This window comes from Phalacrocorax aristotelis, chromosome 4 (assembly GCF_949628215.1).
Source record: "Phalacrocorax aristotelis chromosome 4, bGulAri2.1, whole genome shotgun sequence".
NCBI classification, from domain to species: Eukaryota; Metazoa; Chordata; class Aves; order Suliformes; family Phalacrocoracidae; genus Phalacrocorax; species Phalacrocorax aristotelis.
In genome coordinates, this window is record NC_134279.1 from 11,140,240 (window position 1) to 11,162,586 (window position 22,347).

Genomic DNA, 22,347 nt, shown 5'->3' on the forward strand with positions numbered 1-22,347 from the left:
ATGATGTGGCAAGTGAGGGACAAAAAACTTGACTTCCAAGCTAACGGTGTTAAGCCCTCAGATTGCATGCACCCAACATGGTAGATGGGGTTAACCGATCAGATCATGTGCACCTTTCAGATTGCAGCACACTCAGCGTCTTCCACATTCAGGGGAAGTCAGGAATCCTCTGCATCCTAACCCTAGACTAATGCCCATGACTCGCCTAAAAACCCTAGGAATTAACCACATACTACTTGGATGTACTCTGAAAGAGCAAATCCTGACTGTAGCTGAGGAGCCTGTGTGTCCAAATCAACAAGGTGTTAAAAATAACATTGCAAACCTGGAAGCATTGCTCCGATATGAAGAGCTCTGTCATGCATTTTAATAGTAGGATTGCTGCAAGCATTGTTTGTGTACACTCTTACACCCCACAGAGCCCTTCTCTACTTCCATAGGAATGGTTTATTAAACTTGTCACAGACATAGGTCTGTATGCATATCTATTTAAGCAAACCTCAAAGATTAAAGGACAAAGCAAAATTGAGACAATAGCTACAAATTAAAAGGAATAAGTAGTATGAGTGGTTATTGCAGTTCTTCTAGGCACATTGCATGGAGAGTACCTTTTCCTCAAATTATTTCCATTTCCTCTTGCATAAATTGACCATTGATGCAAGCGCTGCTAAATGAAAGCTTCACTGTTGTGATCCAGAGCCCAGAGAAGACTGCACCTATGTTTATCCTATTCTAAGGAAGACACAATTTGACTTTTAGAGAGAATGTAAGACTTGTAGCATAAGCATTTCCAATATTTTATGTTGATTTTAAATTTTATGAGTAATATCCCTTGAGTAGGATAAGTGAACACACAACCAGCTTTAATGTTCATACAAGCACTTATCTTGGGGGATCATTCTCTAGGTCAGCCACACTCTGAAAGGCGATTGTATATATTTTAGTGCACATCTGAAAATGTCTTTAGAGCTACAGCAGCTTCAGAGGGTTATTACTGTACTTTTGAAAAGACACTTCCTTTACCTTGGAAAGGTTTTGGACAATGGGGAATTCCTATTGGGAGGATCAGAAATTAATTAGAATTACTCTATGAATAGGAATTTTATACAACAAAACCCAGCAGAATTGAAACTTAATGCCCCAGAAGAGGAAGGCACATGCTTGAGCTATTATGGGAGCCTTTGTTGCATAATTTCTAGGCAAAGTCTCAGCCATTAAAAGAGCCCTTTTTATAATTATCATTTTAGAAACATATGGCGAGTTCTTATATTAATGTTTGGAAGTACATACTTAAACAAAATTATGCTTTTTTTAGACAAGATAGTTATAAAATACTGAAAATCTTTAGGTAGAACTAAAAAAATGTTGATTTACTCTATTTCTTCATCTTATACGTGTATGTAAATAAGCTTCGTAATCTTATCTTTTTATACTGTTTTATGCATTGTTATATTTCTTCCCATTTTTAGGCATCTATCTTGATATGTCTGTAGATTCAGTGGTCTGTTGCGATTCTTTCTCTTTTTAAGGCATTATAGGCATATGATAGTTGTTTTTCTTTTGCTACATATGTTTGTGTCCACTGAGGATATCTTATGGCCTCCAGTCATTGTCAGAGTTGAAGATCTATTTTCTTTATTTCTATTGGCATCAAGAAATGTCCAGAGGTGTTTATCCTCCACTATGTAGGAACTAATTTAGGCACACTAATCATTATTACTTCTTTAAAGTGTCTTAACATAGGAGTGGTCCTTTTGTGGGGAGGAGTCAACAGGACCAAAAATGGCCAGAGCTGGGAATCACTGACACCAAAGAGACTTGGCAGCAGGCACCCATTGAGGATCCACATCCTACAAAAGCACGGCCAGTCAGGGTCCTGGCTGGCCAACTTTTTTGTTTAGTTGGTTTTTTTAAAACAATTAAAAATCAGTGGCTGACCAGCACTGTGTTACCTTACAATACCCCCCCACACATGTACACACACCTGAGGGTTCCTGCTCATGCAGACTGCAACTGTGAGAATAACTTTACACAAGAAAATAATATCCAGTTCCCAGGAAAAAGACTGAAAATTTAAGCTTCTTGCAACTCATCAGCTTGACAAAACCTCTTATTTCTATGTTCACACCCAGCCATGTGCACAGTGATTTGCTGCTGCAGAGAACAGGAAAAAGCAGAGCTGGCACAGAAGCAGGGAGCTTACAATCACCCTAAACCAACACGCCAACCCAAGCGTGAGCACTTTCTGGGGGCTCCATTCTGCAGGAGGGACAGCACCTCCTACACGGCTCAGTGTCCATTGCCTAATCACCAGACCACTTGCTTTCTCACGTCTGTAACCTAGTGAATTAATATTATTAAACTGGCTTCATAGAAACTGGGGATTTCTACAACTAATGAACACTTCTGTAATTTTTTTGTCCAAGAGAGAAATCACAGACAATAGATTGTTTTGCTCAGGTTACAGCTCCTGCAGACAAGCACTGTAGCCCCTTTGACCATAGAAAAGATTACAGGCTAGTGTATAATTTACCACAGAGCACACACGAAACAAAAGCCACTATAAATTTTTTTTGGTCCCCCCCCCCCCGAAAGAGCCGATTTGTTTTCAAAGGCCAACTTATTATTTGTACCCCACAAAACCTTGTTACAGTTACGTACTTGGGATGTAATTCCATGTTACATTGATGAAGAGCTGGCCATTGAGATACCTGCATGAACAGTCACAGACTCTGGTTGTGCATGCATCATAACTGCTTACCCATTTTTCAGCTCAAACTTCTGCCAATGCTCTCTGCACATGAAGAAAATTCTGTTATAAATAATGCCTTTGTTCCATGGTAGAGATAGAGATGGATATTTCGAGTAGACAAATATACCCAGCTACGAGAGCTTAAGTCCCCCATCTCACCGGCTGTATTTCATGGTGCCCATCAAAATATTTGTATTATCCATTATCTCTGGGTTTGACACATTTGGTGCATAGACATTATAGAAAAGTGAACCTCTTAAAGCTTATAGTAATGCAGTTCTAGCAAATGAACCACCAACCCACTTCCTAAAATGGAAGGAAGAAGAAAGCCTAGCCCGCCACCCCTCAGCATGCACCCAAGCACTGGTACTAAAGTGATGCTACAGCTGCTGGGCTGAAATAAATTTTCAGTCTTCTTTGTATTGTCTTATTAACAGTAATGTGGTTTCTAGCAGATGATTTTACTGTCACTCCAGAGAATATGTGTAGTCATTAGCAGTAATGTTGGTGAAGGTGGATATATTGGTAGCAGCAGAATAGGAAACACAAACAGAATATTAAATGCAACAATTAGCAGGAATGCAAAATTGGTCAAGTGCAAAGATGCAAGACAAATCACAAAAAAAAGTCTTTACAAGTAGTCCAGCCCCGCTAACTACAGTCAACTCCCTGTTACCTGACATAATAGGGGACTGGAATACTTTGGGTAATGAAAAATCCAAGATTAGAGACATATTGCAGGGATCTAAATGGCTCTGTAGATTCAGCTGGAATCAAGCAGGGCTCATAAGCTGCAGTTCAGATCTGTCCCCAGCTGACCTGGGCTGGTTCCTTGAACAGCCACTGAATCGTCTCTGTGCTCTGCTCCTCCGCACTTTGCTCCGGTAGGATCTTACTAGCCTGAGCGCAGTGATGGCCCCAAGCCGACGCTCTGAACTCCTGTGGCACAGTGCCGGAGCTAATAAGCCTTCCCAGGAACAGAGCGTTGAGCTGTGTAGAGTGGAAACCACAGGACAAGACCAGCTCTGGCTCTCGGGACTGTCGCTGAGCTTCTGCTGGCCCTGCGCCGACTGTCTGCAGGGCCATCTGGTGCTGCTGCGCCCGGCTCCCCGGCCACGGCGAGGGGCTTTGCAGCTGCGGCACAGGCCCGCCACCATCCAGAAAGCACCTGTAGCTAGCTGGGGATTGACTGTTCACTGCACTTTCGTTATATTGCAGTGCATTTATTATCATCATACGTTAAGAACAAAGGAAAGATGGGTAAGGGAATACTTCTAAAATTAAATGTTTCAGTAGAGTCAGAGCACGGGTACTTGATTCCCTAGATTTCTCACGTGCCCAACAAGGATGGTATTTGAGGATGGATGTAATTTTAGGCACACAAGCAATCTCCTGATGTTTTCCATGTTTAAATAAATATCTGTCAGCACACAAAAAACCCTACAGGACTTAGAATTCTTTGTGCTAAACTAGTATTCCATTGCTTAAAATAAAAAAATAGAGCTTGACAAATAAGCTAAAAAAAAAGAAGAGACAGATGAATATTTGTCTACTGAAATCTTATTACAGTCTTCAGAAAAAACAAACAAAACAACTGAATATCCCTTTTGCCCACTGAGCGTAGCTTGAAGGGCACATTTTCCTTAGATACTTAATGCCATCTTCCAAATTAAAGCAAAAATGAACCCTCAACAGAGACCAGAGATCTCAGTGGACTGCTCTGCTGGTAAGCACTGGCTGGAGCTAATTAGTGTGTCCTGAAGCCGCCGAGGCTGCCTGGCAGCCAGGCAAGGCTGAGGGTGCTGAAAGCTGCCTGCCTCCGTGCCCGGGCTCAGCCGAGACTTCACACTTGATGGCTGTGCCTACCAGGAAACCACTGTGCAGAGTGATCAACAAAAGTTAGAGCTGGACAGGAATTTTCCACTGTAATCTATTTTTCAGTAAAAAAACCCAAACAAACCAAAAAAAAACCACAAACAAAAAAAACAGCCACTGTAAGAGCTACTGCCTCTCTTCCTGACCCAAAGCAAAAGCCAGACTTTTCATCTTCACAACCTCTTTGGCCTGGCAGGACATGATATTAACTGATGTTGAAACCAGTGTACGAGGGAAAGAACTGAAGAACCCATTTTAGAGCCTGCCATTTCATAAACCAATCCATGTATTTAATATATTCATTTAAAGCTATAAAGCATTTGTTTTACAGTGCATTTCATACTATTTATTAGACTATGATTCACTTTCATGTATATCATACCTACATTAATAACATTATTAGGGTTGCAGTGATCTTATAAATATCTTATTAAACTTGCTGAGGTCAGAAAAATCCAACCTCATAGCTGCTCAGTCAAAACATCCTTTTCATCTAGTACAAGCACATTCCAAACTGATACGTCAACACATCATAGTGACCAGAAGTATTACAAATAGGAGACAAAGGCAAAGTGCGGTAATGTTGTCACTCTGCTCTACTCGGCTGTTATACCTGCTCCTAATCTGACACCCCACAGCCCTGTCAGGGCACACAGCCTCTCTTGATGGTGGGAGGGGAGCCCATGTGCAACCCAGAAGTCTTAGGTGCAATGCACGCATAGCCTCTGGGATTGAATCCCTTTCTGCATGCACAGCTAAAAAATCTTAATATAGTCAGCACAGTTTCCACTAGCTGATTTATCTAGTGCCTTCCAATACTCTGCCTTTATTTTTAAAGTTTTATTCACTTGCAGAAACAACTTGGGTTGTTTTCTTTTTTCCAGCAAATTCTACTTCTTGATGCTGGAATGATGTTTGCTTCCTTCTCTATTATTTCATTAAACAGCAAATCACTCCAAGTTGTTCTCCCACCCACATCCTGAAGAAAACTCCTTTCCTCTTTCATTGCATTCTGTCCCCCATGACCTTGTCAATCAGAGTTTCCCTTTAGAGAAATTCTTTACACTAGTCCACACAGGCTGCACCCAGGGAGATGCAGTCAGTTCAGGAGCTGAGGAAGGAGAATGAGTCCATGAGATTTTTGAACTACAACTCGGTGGGGCAAATCCATACCAAAGAAAGTGCAATTTAATATTGAAACCACTCAGAGAATATGTTTCGCTGTTTCCTCATCGATTACTTTTTTCTGAGCTCTTGTTAACAAAATCGCGTGAAATTTCAGTATTCAGTTTGACCACATTTGGGAAAAACAAATGTTGAATATTGGGGTTTCCCACTAGAAAAAAAGAAAAAATAATCACAGTTTACATCTCGGCTCTAATTAACATCACTTTGTTCAAAAATAAAAAAAATAAAAAAACAAAACCCCAAACCCAAAAAATACCACAAAACCCAAGACACTCCAATCAATCTCAGGTTTTTCAAAACAACCAATTCTTCTTTGAAGAAACCATTTGGGAATGATTAATCAATACAACACAGACATTCAACCATATTGAATAAAGTTGCTGTGTTTTCATATTTATCTGTTTTGGTTTTTAATAAGCGAGTTTTAGGACTCAGTTTGGTCCTAATTTTAATACATATAAGTTCCATTGGCTGAACATGTGCTTCTCGCTGTGATAACTCCAGATTTTCAGAAACAAAGAATGCATTACTTTATAGTTACTATGCAAAAATCACAGAAATTGGAAACCAGTAAACCAGATAAATGGTGAAGCACTGATTTAATGAGAAGCTACCTGTAGTTAGGCATAAACTAACAACTACAATTATTTTTTAATTACAACCTGTGTCTAGCACTGCAGACATAAAGATCTTTGAATGCTGTTAATTCCCCCAGAGTATTATAGACACAGGAAAACCTTTGCTAAATAACGCCAAGATTCAAAAACAACCCAACACACGAGCAGTTTTCAGCCCCATCTCAGAAAATATTTTCAGGAATCTAAGGTTCTGGAAATTATTTTGGTTTCTTGCCACATAGTTCATGGCTTTTTTTTCTTCCAAATCAAAAGTCAAGTTTGTCATAGTATCCTGGTTATTGTAGAGGAAGTCGATGTGCACAGTGAACTATACTGAACTTATGGTTAGATTTACCATTCTAAATTGGGAGAGAGCTGACTTCACATGTTTACGAAAGAGAGACACCCCACCTTCACCCAAATTTAGTACCTGTAGACACCTATACTTAGGCAACTTGAGTGTCCTCCTACCTGCCCATAGGTAACCAAGTTTGTTTTTCAGAGACAACTCACAATGGGTTTCTGTTTAGATTTAAAACAAACCAACACAAAAAAAACACAACAGAATGATGGTATTTCAGTGCAGAGGGCCTGGCGTTACCAGGGGTGAGTTGAGCAGTGTGGGGGCAGGGGTGGTGGTTCTGTTCTGTGGCACTTTCTGAAAGAGAGACAGATTTGGAGCAGGAACAGAAGGCCATTTTAAGTCCTTTACTGGGAAACTTTGGGAGGCTGTTTTGGTCTGGTACTGGATATGTATATTGGATCAAGCCCTGAAGCAGCGCCTGAGGCCATGACACCCAACAGGATCACATCCCATATTGCAGCAGCTGGTGGGGGTATTGTGGTCAATTTCTACCAAAAAAGGTGCCCAATGATATCAGACACATGCTGGCTTTAAAAGGTACTAAAATATAAACTCATTGTTTATAAAACCTGCAGTTACTGCTGCTGCCTCATGGTGCTTTCTAACATACTGGCACAAAGGGTTATGTATGTATTTGGGACTGATCTTGTTGAGTGATGGGCCTGGTGAGATAACAGCATCACTAAGCCTTTTCCCTGACTTAAGACATATCTAGGATGTCCATGGTTATAGCTGAGGGCATGAGGACTGCTCGAGAGAGACTGTAGTATAAAGGGGAGAGGGGCAGGACTGGGGAGGAGAAAGTGGAGAAATTGATTTCTTGAAAAACAGGACTGCAGCTGGACCCAACAGATGTACACGAGAAGCTTATTACAAATGGGACAACTGCTGCCAAGCTTTACCCATTTGCTAACAGAAGATATTGGTACATTGCCTGGGCACGCAGAATTGCTCATAAAAGGCATACATGCAAATTTGAGAGCTACCCAAACATACCTGGCTGCTTAATTCCTTCACGATGAATTTAGGCCTTAAATATTCATTGTATAGGTATACCCAAGGACTGTATTTTATGACTCAAATTATTCTGTCCTGTTCTTAATACATGTGATGATATGACCTTGTGAAGCTAATATTGGCCAGCAGTACAAAGCTTATACTGTATAACACAGAGTTCTGTAGACATTTTTCCCTACGATGGAATTTGTTATGAAAATTAGTTTTCTCTGATATTTCATCATTGCATACTTAAAAGCTTATTCACACGAGTTATATAAGAAATGAATGGGTACTAAATACCTGCAGTACAAAAATAGTAACAGATAAAGTGAGACACTATGGAATTAAGAGAGACCCAGAGAATGCTTGTTAAGATTACTCTCTGCAGGGAGCCCCCTTGTCCTCTGACAGCACGTTACTGCCCATCTTCTTCCCCACTCTGCCTAAAGAGCTATTAAGAACAAATACCTGGAAATCATTACTTTAGTTTGTTATGCAGGGTAAAACCATCAGTATTTCATTTTGTAGTTGCCAGTATATACAAAATACAGCTATATGTTTTACAGGTCTAATCTGACCGTCTCCATGGGATTCGTTATAGCCATTGCACACCTCTATACACAAATAGTAATGGGGGGTGGGGGGAAGGGAGGGGTTAATATTTTTTCAACTTATTTTTCAAAATTTTCCTTGTTTCTTTTCTGTTTTGGAGGCATAGGAGCGCACAGTATATACTACTTCATACCTAATATTAGCTCTGGTAGTTTTCCTAATAAAAAAAGTCCATAACCCTTCAGTGACCATATGGCATTACATATGTTTAGTGCAAACTGCAGATGTAACACTAGGAAAATGTTGTCCTTTAGCTGATCTAGATGTTAATCCACAAATTGAACAAGTGGAGAACCTCTCAACCCGTTATGCCTGTGAGCTACAGAACAAATGCTCAGTCATGTACATCCTTATGAACTCTCACGGATTCTAAAAATGGTATCTGAGGCAGATTATTCTTTTTAAATCCAGATATTTATTTTGCCATTAAGAAAAGCTGTAAGTTTCAGACATGCATTAGAATTATTCTGCCATAACCTATAATTTCTATAAAATGAGCAGAACTAGCTCCCAAAGACTGCTTTGAAAACCCTGGTATGAAAAATAAATGTAACACAAAACAGTCCTCTGATGCTTTTGATCCACAACTCTTTTCAGGTGCAGAATAGCATTTCGGGTCAACAGCAATGAGAACCTATCCAGACTGGGCAATAGCCTTCCCAGCAAGGCATTTATCAAGAATCAGGAGATCCCACTTCATACCCCTAGACTCAACTAGTCTACAGCACATACTCTAAGTTTTGCTTGCAAAGTGCTCTTTCTATTCCTTTTATTTTTCAAATCATTTTTTGAATGATTTTGAAACATCTGATGAGAAACAAGAACATATCAAAACCTTAAAAAGAAGAGAGAAGGTCTGATCTGAGCAGACCCCTTATCAGAAGGCAACCCTTCCTTCTCTGAAAGGCTTACAGACAACCCAGGAAAAAGAACTGATAATTCAAGTAACATACAGATGGGGAGAACCCATGAAAGTTATGAAGGTACTGGTTTACACTAGACACATTTATCCTTTTCCTTTGCCATTGTCAAGGTTCACCCCCTAAATTCGAAAGGCAGGAACAGGGTTTTAAGTGATACTGTAAAGGTAATAACTCAGAGTCACGCAAAACAGCAGAGGCTGAAATGATGCAAAGGCCACAAGCAAATCAACATGCAGCAGACGAAGAAACAGTGCTTCAGTTTCACTGCCCATCATGCTACCTCTGGCCACAAGACGATCGCTTTGCTAGATACAGAAAGAGAGTGGGGGGAAAGAAGAGGCACAACCCAGATCCCTGGCTACTAATTGGTAGCTCAGATGTTCAAGCAGATCGATGCACCAGAACAGCCTCATTACCACTATGTAGAACACTACTAGTTTAGAAATGAGATTAACATTTTATTTTGACATCGTGTCATAATATTGCATGTTGTCAGTATTTTTCATTATGTTCTGGTGTACAAAGACACCTCCTCCTCCCACTTAATTCCTAAACAGCTGTTAAACTCCTCCCTTCTCTTCCCATTTTATTGGCTTTTACTTCAACACTGTAGAAGTCATGCTCTGTTTTTCTGGCAGCTAGCACGACTTGTGCCAGGCAAATGGAAGCTGTTCGGTACTATGTAATATGAACTAAAAAAAAAGTGGAATACAAAATGAGATGACACTGTCATCTAGAAAAAGAGTAAAAAATAAAAATAAAAAACACACAAAGAAACCCACAATCCACACTCATTGAGATGTGAGACAGGCTATAAGAGGTATCTCAGCAACAGGGAGTTTTATAATCTGTGAAACTTATTTTGTCTTGGTCATAAATGGGAGTCTCACAGCAGAATCCGAACGCTTCAAAGCATTTACCAGTCTTGTGATAATTGGTGTGTGCTATTTTGTAGTTAAAAATTAAAAAAATACTGATGGGAAAATGCTGATTTTGTTTAAATTACAGATATTAGATGCCAGTTAAAGAAAAATGGCATTGCAAACATTAGGATCAGTAACATTTTTTCTTTCACATTGTCATTCTTAGGATCAGTAACTTTTTTTTTTCCTCCACAGTCATTCTGCAGTTCTTCCCACTTACAGTAAGTTATGACTAGTTTTGTCTCTTCTACATGACATAACAGTATGCTGAAGTAGGAAGAGGTTGAGAAAGTTTCATGCGAATTTTAAGTATTCCGAGCATTTTATTTTCCCCCAACTAGTTTTCCACTAGAGCTCAGATTAGTTTTTCCTCATTGAACATGGTGGTGGGGGCAAGGAAGAAACAAAGATACACATCTTTCCAATGGGGTTTATATTGCATGAAGTTTGACATATTGTTAATCTTTAGGGTTTTTTAAACACTAATAATGACAAGAGAACTGCAGCATTTAGATTCCTTTTTTTGGAATAGTTTTTATATTGTGTAAATAAAGTTACTTTACTTTTTCACTCTAAATTTATGATTTCATTTGTCAGATCAAAATGATGCTGATTTTAACTACTTAAAATTCTCTAATTCCTACAACGTCCTGTAAATATGAGTTAATTACCTACAATTTGTTTCCTTCATTTATGTGAAGAAAGGAGTGAAAAAATTCACAAAATAGAGAAAATTAATAAATTGCATGCTATTTCAGGGGGGTTAAGAAGCATTTTCTTCATTACTACAAGTTACATGATAAATATTTCAGCCATTACTCTACTTCTAGCTATTCAATGTAGGTCAGATGTTTACCTAGTACAAATTATTAATAGAGAAAGCAAAGAGAACTAAACCAGTTTATACTAATTAATGAAATGGCTCTGTGGATAATCCTTGGTAAAGGTGCTACCATAACTTGCTTTTTTTAAATTGCTTGATTGGTCATCTAATCTACAGAATTTTTTCCTTTATACTTTTCCCCACCCTGAGTTGTTGACTCTTCAAAGTAGCATTGAAACAGCAGTATAATAATTTTATTTTTAATTTTAATTTTAAATTTAATGTTAAATTAAGCTATTGTTCCTTACATTAGCACTCAGAGCACTGATTCCCCAGAAACAATTTTGAGAATAAGTTCTTAACCATACATAAAAGGTAAATTTAAAAAGACTGTAAGTGCTAAAAATTCACTAACTACTTGGTTACTTATTTTTTTAGTTATTCATGAATCTGCATGGTATTTCCTATTTTCAGAAATGATCATATGAATGTAAAAATTGAGAGATTATGCAAGCATTGTAGTTTGTATATCACTCAAAAACCCACTGTCTCAAGATTAAATTAATTATCATCTGTGTGTCTGGAGAAGCAGACTGAAGCTTGAGCAACCACAGGCAAATACAGTCAGTCCAACAAAGGGCACCCAACTGCAGTTCAGGCACTGTAAAAGTGCCGGGCTATACATACATATATATACACATATATATAGTGCCATACATAGCTTCTCATATCACAGTGCCCTGTATTATCTTCTACAATGATACGGTTTGCCACCGCATCTATTCTTGTCGTAAAATTCACATTATAGCCTCCTTTTATTTTAAATCATTGCTGAAATATTTGGTCCAATTATGTTTGAATTACAGGGGCAAAGAAAGCCAAGAAAATTCAAATTACATGGACAAGTACAACCACATGCCTAGCTTTTAGACAGATTCTCCTAACATACAGAGTGCTAAGTTTAAAACCTAACCAGAGAAGGTTCAAGTGTCTACACTGATAATTAATTTTAACAGTCAGTGCAAATATGTTAATACCACAGCTACATAACCACTCCATATCCTGCACATCTCTAGAAGTGCCAGTTCCTCTCCAGCTTGATTCCTAGATGTTTATCTTTTTTTCTGCAATGCCAGAACAATAAAAAACAAACCTTTACAAAGGCTGTCCCCTGCTGTAATCAAGACCTGAGGAATGTCCACCTCCCAGGCAACCTTCCTCTGGTTATCAAATGGATATGACTAGATAATGATTGCTGTTCCCCACTCTCCCAGGTATGGCCATAGCTATGGATCTCTCAATAGTTTTAGCAGAAATTCAGTAGTGGAACATTTAAATTAAATTAAGAGTTTAAAGACAGAACAACAGTCAAACTGTAAGAATTAATTCCCCACAATCACATTTTTATCTCCCTTTCCCCCCAAAAATGCATCTTGTCAACATTAGAAAAGCTTTTACTCTTACCAGAAATACCTTCCATTACTGCTTCTTTACCAATTTTTCATGGGTTTTTTCCATATACTTTTAAAGTGGACCTTTGAGAATTCGTATTATGGTGTTGATATATTTGGCTTAGTGTTCTAAGTTATATTGAATTAAATCACGGGTTCACTTGAACCAAGTAGCTCTGCTGTTTCTAATCTACTCACTGCACATTTTTACTGAGATTGGAGAGGACAAGTCCTATTAGGATTCTGACACCACAGGTCAGTAACTCTTTATTTCTCCTATGATTTTATTTTCCATTGTGCCATGCTTTTCAGTTTTCCCAGTTCATACTGGGGAAATTGAAATCACCCATCACTACAACCTGTTTTCCTCTTTTCCTCATGTTGTGCTGAGGGCTGTTACTCTCTTCCCTCTCCTGCCTACTCATTCCAGTAGCAACCAGTGTCCTTTTTCCTTACCAAATCTACCTCTAGCACATACCTTCACCTAACACACAGAGTTGCTTTAGGTGAAAATATAGTTTTGCAGGCAACCAAGTAATGCAGCAGATTCCCCACATATTTCTCACCTGATTCTTTATATTTAATGAAGTTTAACCTCCTCCACAAATTCTTCAAGGGCATAAACCAGAAACAGTTGTAAGGAAAGCCTCTGGACACTGTGTCTGAGTTTTCTCCATCACAGACAATATCTACTTAACTTTAGAAAGCAGATTCTTAATACTATCTCTCAATATTATAAAAAGACATTATGTCTGGGTTTATGCAATCCATACCTCTCACCAAATAATGAAAAGCCTCTCCTGTGGTTTTAAAGCTGCAGTCCCAAGATGATTTTAAGCAAACACATCACACTGCCACTAGAAGAGCGAGCCTTGTCCTTGCACCCATAACGGCACCTTCCTACCCCCAAGGCCACCCCCTTGCCGTTCACGCAGCCCCACAGAAAGCCAGACCATGAAATACAGCATGTGGAAAACAGGAGAGGCGATCACCACCTGCAGGGAGACACTTACAGACAGTACCTTGTTCATGGACTGCATTGCAGAGAGGCGATGGCTGTGGTCTCGGTCTTGGTTTTTATGCAATCATACAGGCTGGTGAGCCGACGCTCACCTTTTTATATGCACATGCACCTACAAAGCTCTTGATCGTGCAAAGATATGATTGTTAAATGTTACAACTTAGACATGCACAATATAAGCAAAACATTTAAAAAAATCCTCTGCATTTGACTTCATTCAACAATAAAAAGAGAAATCAAGAGCAGAAGGTGAAGTTGTACTTGATCAGACCTTGTTTTGTCCTTAACTTCTTTTGCTGTGTCTGTAGATATTGCAAGTTCACTTACAGCCTCACATATGGTTTTGCTGCTACTCTGATTAAGTGCGGAATAGTAGCCAGTATTCATGGCTAGATGTCTATAAGACTCCATGTTCACTTTCTGAGAATTACAGCTCTTGGTAACACACAGAGAAAGAAAAAGCTTTTTTCTATATAAAACAGAATTAAGTAAATAACAGGATATCACTATCAGAAGTAAAGCTGCAACGCCATTTTCTTTACAAGTGCACCCATCAGTCTAATAAAATGTTTGCCTTCTTACAGTAGCAATGGTTTCTGACAGAGATAACCAAATAATAAAACCTTTGTCTACAAGTTGATTGGGGGAAAAAACAAACCAACAAACCACAAACACACCAAACAAACATCAAAATGGACAATCTCTGCTGTGCAATGAAGTTTTCTGTTGGTTGTTTCTTCCTTTGTATAACCTGCTTTGGTATGGCATACTCCTATCCTGCAGCTTACATTCGAAGTCACTATCCCCCTATTTAGCAAAAAAGTAATGATCATTTTATGACTACCTCCTTAGTTAGATTTTTGTCTTTATCGTTCCTATACTATTATGTTCTAACAACAATACCAGAAGTGAGGATTCTTATTTTGAGGGGTGGGAGAACACTAAAAATGACATAAATTCAGATAAGTCTTCCAGAGAAACGAGCAAATAAAATTTGGCCATTGTTAGCTGAAAAAAATGATAAGAAAAATAAGTTTTAAGGAATCCTATCCTTTATATCGTCTTCTTTTCAGATCACACATCTGATAATTGTCAGTGTCTGAAAATTGAGAATGTCCATTAAAAAGTGTTATAATTCCTTCCTTTCCTACTCACAGGCAACAGATTATCCTCGCTTCTCCCATATCAGAAAGGCAATGTTTACCATAACAGGGCTTTGAAATTTAAAACAAAACATGCTTTAGTTTCTGTCATAAGACAAGTAATAATACATAAGTTACTCAAATGGAGAACATACAAATGCATATCGTACGATGATCCAAGTCAGAACGGATAACTGGTTTCTTTTGGCTTACTCCTTAAATATGCTAAAACAGATTGCTAGAAAAACTTAGAGGTGTTACCAAATATACAACATCCAAAAGAAGAAATCCACAGTTCAAACTGACATTTATTTTTGCTCCCTCCCCATCATTAACATGTATACTTTAGATATTTTACTATATTTTGGTATTACATCTGATAGTTTATATCTACATAAATATTTCTATATATATAAAGATATTCTATATAAACCATTCTCTCCATATATATTTTTACAAAGAGGGAAAGTAAGTTATCTTGAGTTTATATAAATGCATTGAGTTAAAAAGGGAAAATGGAGAATAAAATTAGCTTGGCATGACTGTGTGAGATTAGGCACTAAAATTATCCTCCTGCAGTCATATATAGTTCTCTAAACAGCTTTAACTAATTTGCTTAGGCACACTACTTTCTAGTGAAACTAATGAAAAAACATGCAACTCTGTTCATTTTTGGTGAATATTCAATCCTTTAAATATAATAACACTTTTTTTTCCTTATGATAAGTTCATCTTTATAACACTCTCTTTGCTTGCTCAAGCTGCCATTTTGGACAACAGCTTGTGCTAGAAGTGCTCATATTTCCTAAATTTATTCAGCTAAAAAACTTAAGTGATATTGCATGGCTGGTATTGTCAAAATTAAAAAAAAAAATAAAGAAAAATAAAAACCACCCACCAAAACACACACAAAAAAAAAACCCCAAAGCCAAACCACAAGCCCCAGTACTTTCAAACCTGAGCATGACTATTTATAGCCACCACAGAATTAAATAAAAATTGCAAATATCAGTGAATATTCCTTCCCTCTCCCCCCCCCAAAAAAAAACAACCAACTAACATTTGTTCATATAAATTTGATCACAGAAAAAAAAAAACCCAATAGCCAAATAAACCATTTATCACAGGGGTTTTTTTCAGCTTTGCTTTTACTCTGTTCCAAGCATTAAACAAGTTAGAAAGACTATTAGTATTGATTTGAACATGTACCTTACCTCATGTTACATGTTTCTGAAAATTCAGTTAGGGACTAGCTGTGGGCAAACTGAAAATATCCTACCTCACATTACTGCTACCAAAAAGAACACCTTTTTTTTGTTTGTTTTTGTTCCCTCTATCAATGCATTTTACCACATACAAATCAGTAGAAACCACCTCGTATTACTCAGTGAGTCAAAAAAGAACTTACAAGTTCTGGTGGCCTTTACTTGTGCATCCTTTTTTTCTGCCTCTTCCCATCAGCTTCTGTGTCTCATGCAGATCACCCAGTACTCAGGGGAAAGGACCTATAATAATTAGGTGGGCTGGCTTTCAGGCAGCCCAGGTGTTTTAAATCATCCTCTACTTCTACAAGGTTTCCAACTAATGACCCCACCCTACCATACCCTACATAATTGAAGACATTCTGATTAAGTAAAAGACTGATAAATGTCTTAGGTTTAAATGGACTAGTGAGTACAGCAATTGAAGTTTGTTTGTAACACTTTCATTCACGAAGAATATAATCTGTTTTCTGGCCTTACCAGTCTTTCGATGTGGTTACTACATGGTAAATCTTAGGTACTTGTTATCTGCCACTGGACAGACTGATCTCCTGCTGCTTTTGTTTACAACAATTTTGTTAACAATGATTTTTCTTTTTTTTTTAATGTCAAATGGAAAGCTACCATTTCAAGTGTACCTTGTGAAATCGTTTAGATGAGCCATCTAGCAGTGCTTAGCAGGTAAACCGTTCAGTGAAATGAAGGCTTTTTTTGCCTTAACAAAACTACCTTTCTGGTGTTTCAGGGCCTTTTGTAAACTAATAGCTTTTCCTCCATCCCTACTCATCCTATAATTCTTGATCTGTGATGTACATATGACAGGCCTAAATCATAAGTAACATAATCTTTGTTTTGATAAAATCAACGATAGGAAAAAAATATTTCAAGCATCTAACTAGAAGAAGTCATTTTTCCGTTTTACTCTCTAATTGTATCTGTCTGTAAACTGAATACAGATTGCTTATAGAGAATGCTTAGCAACAGTGCTGCAATTATCTTTGTCAAACTTCTGGCAAGTTTAGCTATTTTATCTAAAAACTATGTGTAGAAAAAGCAAGTGCAGCCTGTAGAACATTTGTAGTAAATTAACATACATTTTTGGTTCAGTCTCCAGTAGTCCAAAAGATAGTTCAAGGATTTCAAAAGCATAGCGTAATTTAGCACTGTAGAAGCTCTATGCTATCCTCTACTGTCATTAGTAAAATCAATCCCAATTTAAGTAACAAAATGTGTTTAAACAGGTGTAATTCCATTCTGAATGTGAAAATCTAGGCCATATATTTCATGCTGTTGCTAAACATGGCTAGCACCTGAACACTAATAAGGTGTTAATTAAGAACTGCCATTTTAAGTCTATCATGCTTTTGCATGTGAACTTACCATATGCTCTAGATCAGATTTCCTCCTGTGGAAAAATTGAGATGGCTCAAGCTTATGATGTGCAATAAACCATTGCCTTTCGGTATCCTCTCCTGTAAAAATGCCTTTCCTCTTGTAACCGTAAGCGTAGGCATTTGATAAGATTACCATATGTTTCTGCATCTTTTTTTGGTATATTATAGCTGCTCAAGAAACCTGGTTCGGAAAATTATGCTACAGTGCTAGAGAACCGTCCATGATTAACACCGTGAGCTGGGGACCTGTCAGCTTGCCGGAGCACATTTATGTTCTTCCTAGTAATCCCTAGTAATGACACAGATGAAACCAGACATTGTTGTAGAATTAAAATACGTTGGGCCCAGGCTAAACCTGAAGTAAACAACAGAAGTCACCCTCCTCCATTGGCATTGCCATCTAGATGCTGCTGTTTGATACGCCAGTGCAGTCAGTGACTGTAAAAAAGATATTTCTAATGTTACAAAGAAGAGACACACAAGGGTGTAAAATATTCAGTTAAATCCCCAGTCAAACATCACATCTGTTTCAAATGTCTCTTTTTAAAATATCCTCCTAAAGCAATGGACGTAAAAGTCATACCTTATTTGATACGCTCCTATAGACTGAAATTTTAAAGAGTGTTCTTATAGCCCTTACTGGCTATCAGTCAAGCTGGACCTACATTTAAATGATATATAATTCTATATAAATTATATGTAATACAGACCAAATTAAGTCTCATTTCAGGGAGAAAGAATGAAATTTTATTCAGTGATATTTCCTCAAAACTAGAGCAACTTCCATTTGTATCAGTGGCCTTTCATATATGCATGAGTACTTTTATCATTAGCTTTCCAAATTTTTCTGTAAATAACAGCTCAACTACATGACACAACATCAACTTTTTATTTACTTTTTGAGACCCATATATTACATCACTACTGACGTTCCAGGAGTTGCAATGGAGGAATAGCACTTGTACCTTGTTTCCAAGAGCTGCCCTTGTGCCTGCATTCCCAAGACATTTAAAAGGGTCTACTTATTAATATTAGAGATTTGCAGCAAAATTAATCACATATTCAAACAACACTGTTGTCTGCTGTAACACATTTAGATTATTTTAAAATTATAGTTCAGTGCCACTTTTTTAAATGTCCAGACGTCAAAGGTAGAAAAATTCCTTATATTGCAGATCAACCACCCTGTCCCATGTGGCTTGCACTAGAGGCTTTTTAGTCCTCCATTTAATCACAGTGCATAGGAGCAGCCTTTTTCATGTTGCAGTACAGAGAGAGCTTTCAAACTATGTATTTCTCAGAACACAGGTATTGTATGCGGAGCTGAAAATGAGAAGACAGTTTTAATTTGTAAACAAAACCAAACCCACAAAGTTCAGTTTGACAGTCAGTTCTGTGACAGTCAATATTTCAGCTTGTGTTACAGAACTAAACCATTATGCCATACCAAACCCTAAAGTTGTTGAAAACTTAATTCCTTTCAGATGTTTGCAAGGCAATAAAACGCATGTTCTGAATAACATCAACAAGAGTGCATCTTGTGTGGGTAATTGAGATCTGACTTTATTTAGAATTGTTGATTTACTGTGAAAATTCAGTGCTTGATATATTTCAGGGTTTTACATTTCTTATATGTGGTGATGTGGCCTACAAGCAACATTAATTTGTGTCACAAAAAATACAAATGCAAGTCTTAGCGATGTGCATTGTCCTGAGGCATAGTTCCACATGGGTCCATTAGGAGAAAAAAAAATTTACAGGGGTAAGGAACACAAGGTCAGACCCCTAGGGTACATTTAAGATCATCTAAGATTATCTAAAATTCAAACTACTCTTCTTACTTGTCAACAGCTTCATGTTCAGTGTCTAGACAAGATTTTTGTCTGCCGCGTTTGGAAAGAACACACTAGATCTGCATATTTGTGATACAGAAGGGAAAAACCTAGATCTACGCCTTGTAGGAGGTACTAGATATTTGATGTCTGCATCACAGCAATTTGAGAAACATAGCGTTAGCCACAGGGGCTCACAGACCCCACCCTGGCAGAGGTGAGGCTGATACCGCACCGCAAGACCGACAAGATACAGGACTAACTTAACTGTTTATGCAACACTGTCATCCTTAACTGATCGCTCTTCTAGCTGAGGGTGGGAGTGTCAGTTTGCTATCAAGCCCACAGACAGAAAAGCATGTAATTGCATTGCCCCCAAAGGAACCTGGCTGAGAGATAGTGACTTAAAAAGTCGTAATATCCCTCACGGACTCTCCATTGTGCTGGACAGAAATGAAGTGACACATATCTGCACCTGGGGTGATATATGAGCTAGGAAGCATCAATGTCATTATGCCATCAGGTATGCTGGTGAATTATGCTTCTGCTCATTCTTCATTTTCACCCATCTCTTACCACTTGTCTCCACAAAATGGGTTCTTATTAGCTCCCTGGAGCTCACTCATCCCTGTGTACAGAAAGCTATAATAACTCCAGAGCTGAACAGAGGAATGGAGCGACCTAGTCCTCCCCACACTTTCAACCTGGAATGCAGAGGCGGTCTTTTTTTGCCCACAGCAAGGCACAACCATTCATTAATGAAGAGCAATGAGCATTTCTCTCCTACCCCTTCGTCAAAAGCAGCTTATGCATTTTTCCACGTACTTAACCAAGAGATAATGGTCACAAAATAGAAGACATTGAAAATTGCAGTCTCAGAAGAGAAGCTTTCACGAATGGTGAACTACAACTAGTAGCGAGTTTAAGTGTATATATGTTAAAATCTTTCTCATCATTTCTGTATAACGGTGAAAATTATTAAAATGAATATTAAGTTCCTTCTATATAGACTAACAGGAAAAATGATAGTATAGAATGTAAAGATTAACAGGGGTGCTAATTTCTGAATCAATTTTGCAAATTATGATAGCAGAGCCAGCTCCATTCTCAAAAAAAAAAAAAAAAAAAAAGAAAAAAAAACCATCAGCAAGCCAATAGCACCATTAGACACAACAGAGAACACTCAAGATTTGTCTGGCTGGTTTACTTAGGTCTCTTCTTGTTTGCCAGCTGATACACAAGTTCATCATAGGGTGAAACGCCATCACCTTCTAAGTGAAAAACCTAAAATACGAAACAGATATTATTAATGCAGACCTAAGAAGAGCACAAGGCATAGAAGAAAGTGGAAGACAATCCTAAAAGCACTTGTTAAGTGTATATATGCCCCTGAAAAGGCATAAGCACTCTGGGGAAGTAAGCATAGTTTAAAAACTTAAAAATTCAGTGTAGCTTCACTGACCTTTTAATCGTTTCATCTCTCTATGAAAACAAAACTAAACCAGAAAATAAAATACCAACCTTTGACCCGCTGTGCTTCTCTCAGGGCTGCACTGCTGGCATTTGCTGATCAGCAGCCCAAAATCCAGACCTGAGAGAGGAGGCTTGATGATGCTGGGAGGTCGCTTGTCCTGAGAAGCCCCGAAAGTGGGAAGCCCACTGGTCTGCACCTGTGTCGCTCCAGCCCAGAAAAGCATCCTCCTCTCAGCTCACAGAAATATCTGTCAGCAGCTGACAAATTTGTGCTAGCAGACCAAAATAACTCTGCAGGGAAAGTTTACAAGCACTTGCTGGTATGTAAAAATAAAAGCTGCTCTTTCCAAATTTACCCAGGGTATGCACCTTTCACATACCCTTGGGCCCATCCATAACTGCAGTTATCCAAAACACTGCAGTGTAGAGCAGAGATTAAATTTAACTGTGTTAGAAAAACGCCTGGAGTTGGCATAAGACAAGAGTGGCGATTTTTTGCATAGGACATGGGACAAGGTCTGGGAAGTGCAAAATCTGGCTCAGCAGCAGACAGTTTTTCTGACCTTGTGCAAAGTGTTTGCTCCTCAAGTCCTCACCTTTGTAAAAGAAGTTCTGTCAGGTCTGTCTGCTGCTCCATCTTTCTGTTCAGATTACAGCTTCCTCAGACCAATTTCTTGCGTGCTGTACGTAAAAAGACTCAATCTGCAGTTAATATGCATTATCTGATGGAACTAGATATTTATTGTACTGAGTTAAAATGAGATGATGATTTTCTTCTGTGTAAGCAGGATCACAAGAGTACCTCCTGATCTGGGTCTACTCATTTAAATCCTGTTAACCAGACTCACTTTGACCCATCTGTGTCATGAACATTCCTGTTTGGATGAACTTCAACTTTACTTGGGGGAACCTAAATTTTTATTTTACTTTTTCAAGAATATAACCTAAATTGAGGTCCTAGCTTAAACTGGCCATGGAAACAAAACATAAGGAAATTAGTTTTGGATGATAGAAAATTTGTCAGAGTGAGTTGAATATGATAGGGGAATGAGAAAAGCAGAAAAACTATCAAAGTTATATCACACTGGAAATGCAATTCAGGTAGCATATTAAGGGAAGTGAAGGCAAAAAAAAGATATATTAGAAACATTACACTTTGAAAGCCTCATAGGCTGAAACACAAAGTGCTTGCTTTCATTTGGGATTAAAATTCACCCAGTGTCTAAAGCAAACATGGGGAAAAATTGCCTTCATCCCCACCAACCTAAGTATTTTGTACTGAAGAACAATCCCTGAGCAGGTCTGCACGAGGGAAGGGGGAAGGCAGGGGAGGAGAGGGGAATGCACAGGAGCCACCAGGTCTGACCTTTCATTCCTCTTGCCTGAGAACCCCGGTAGTTCTTTCCTCTCATTACCACCATGCCTTTCTGCTGCTGCCACGAGGAGTGGCATTGTTGTTCTCTGCAGTTAGTCAGTTACTTATGCAACATGACTTTCTTCCTAATTTACAGCAGTTTCTCACAGAAGGCCTGGCTAGCAACCTGTTTATTCTTGCTCACATAATTTTATTTTTTATAGTCTCTTGCAATAAATATAAACAGCCAAACACTATAACTTTTTATTCCAATTTAGAGACTGAATTCCAAGAAAAGTAAAAGAGAAGAAGTGACAGATTGGTGTTACTGAACTGAAGAAC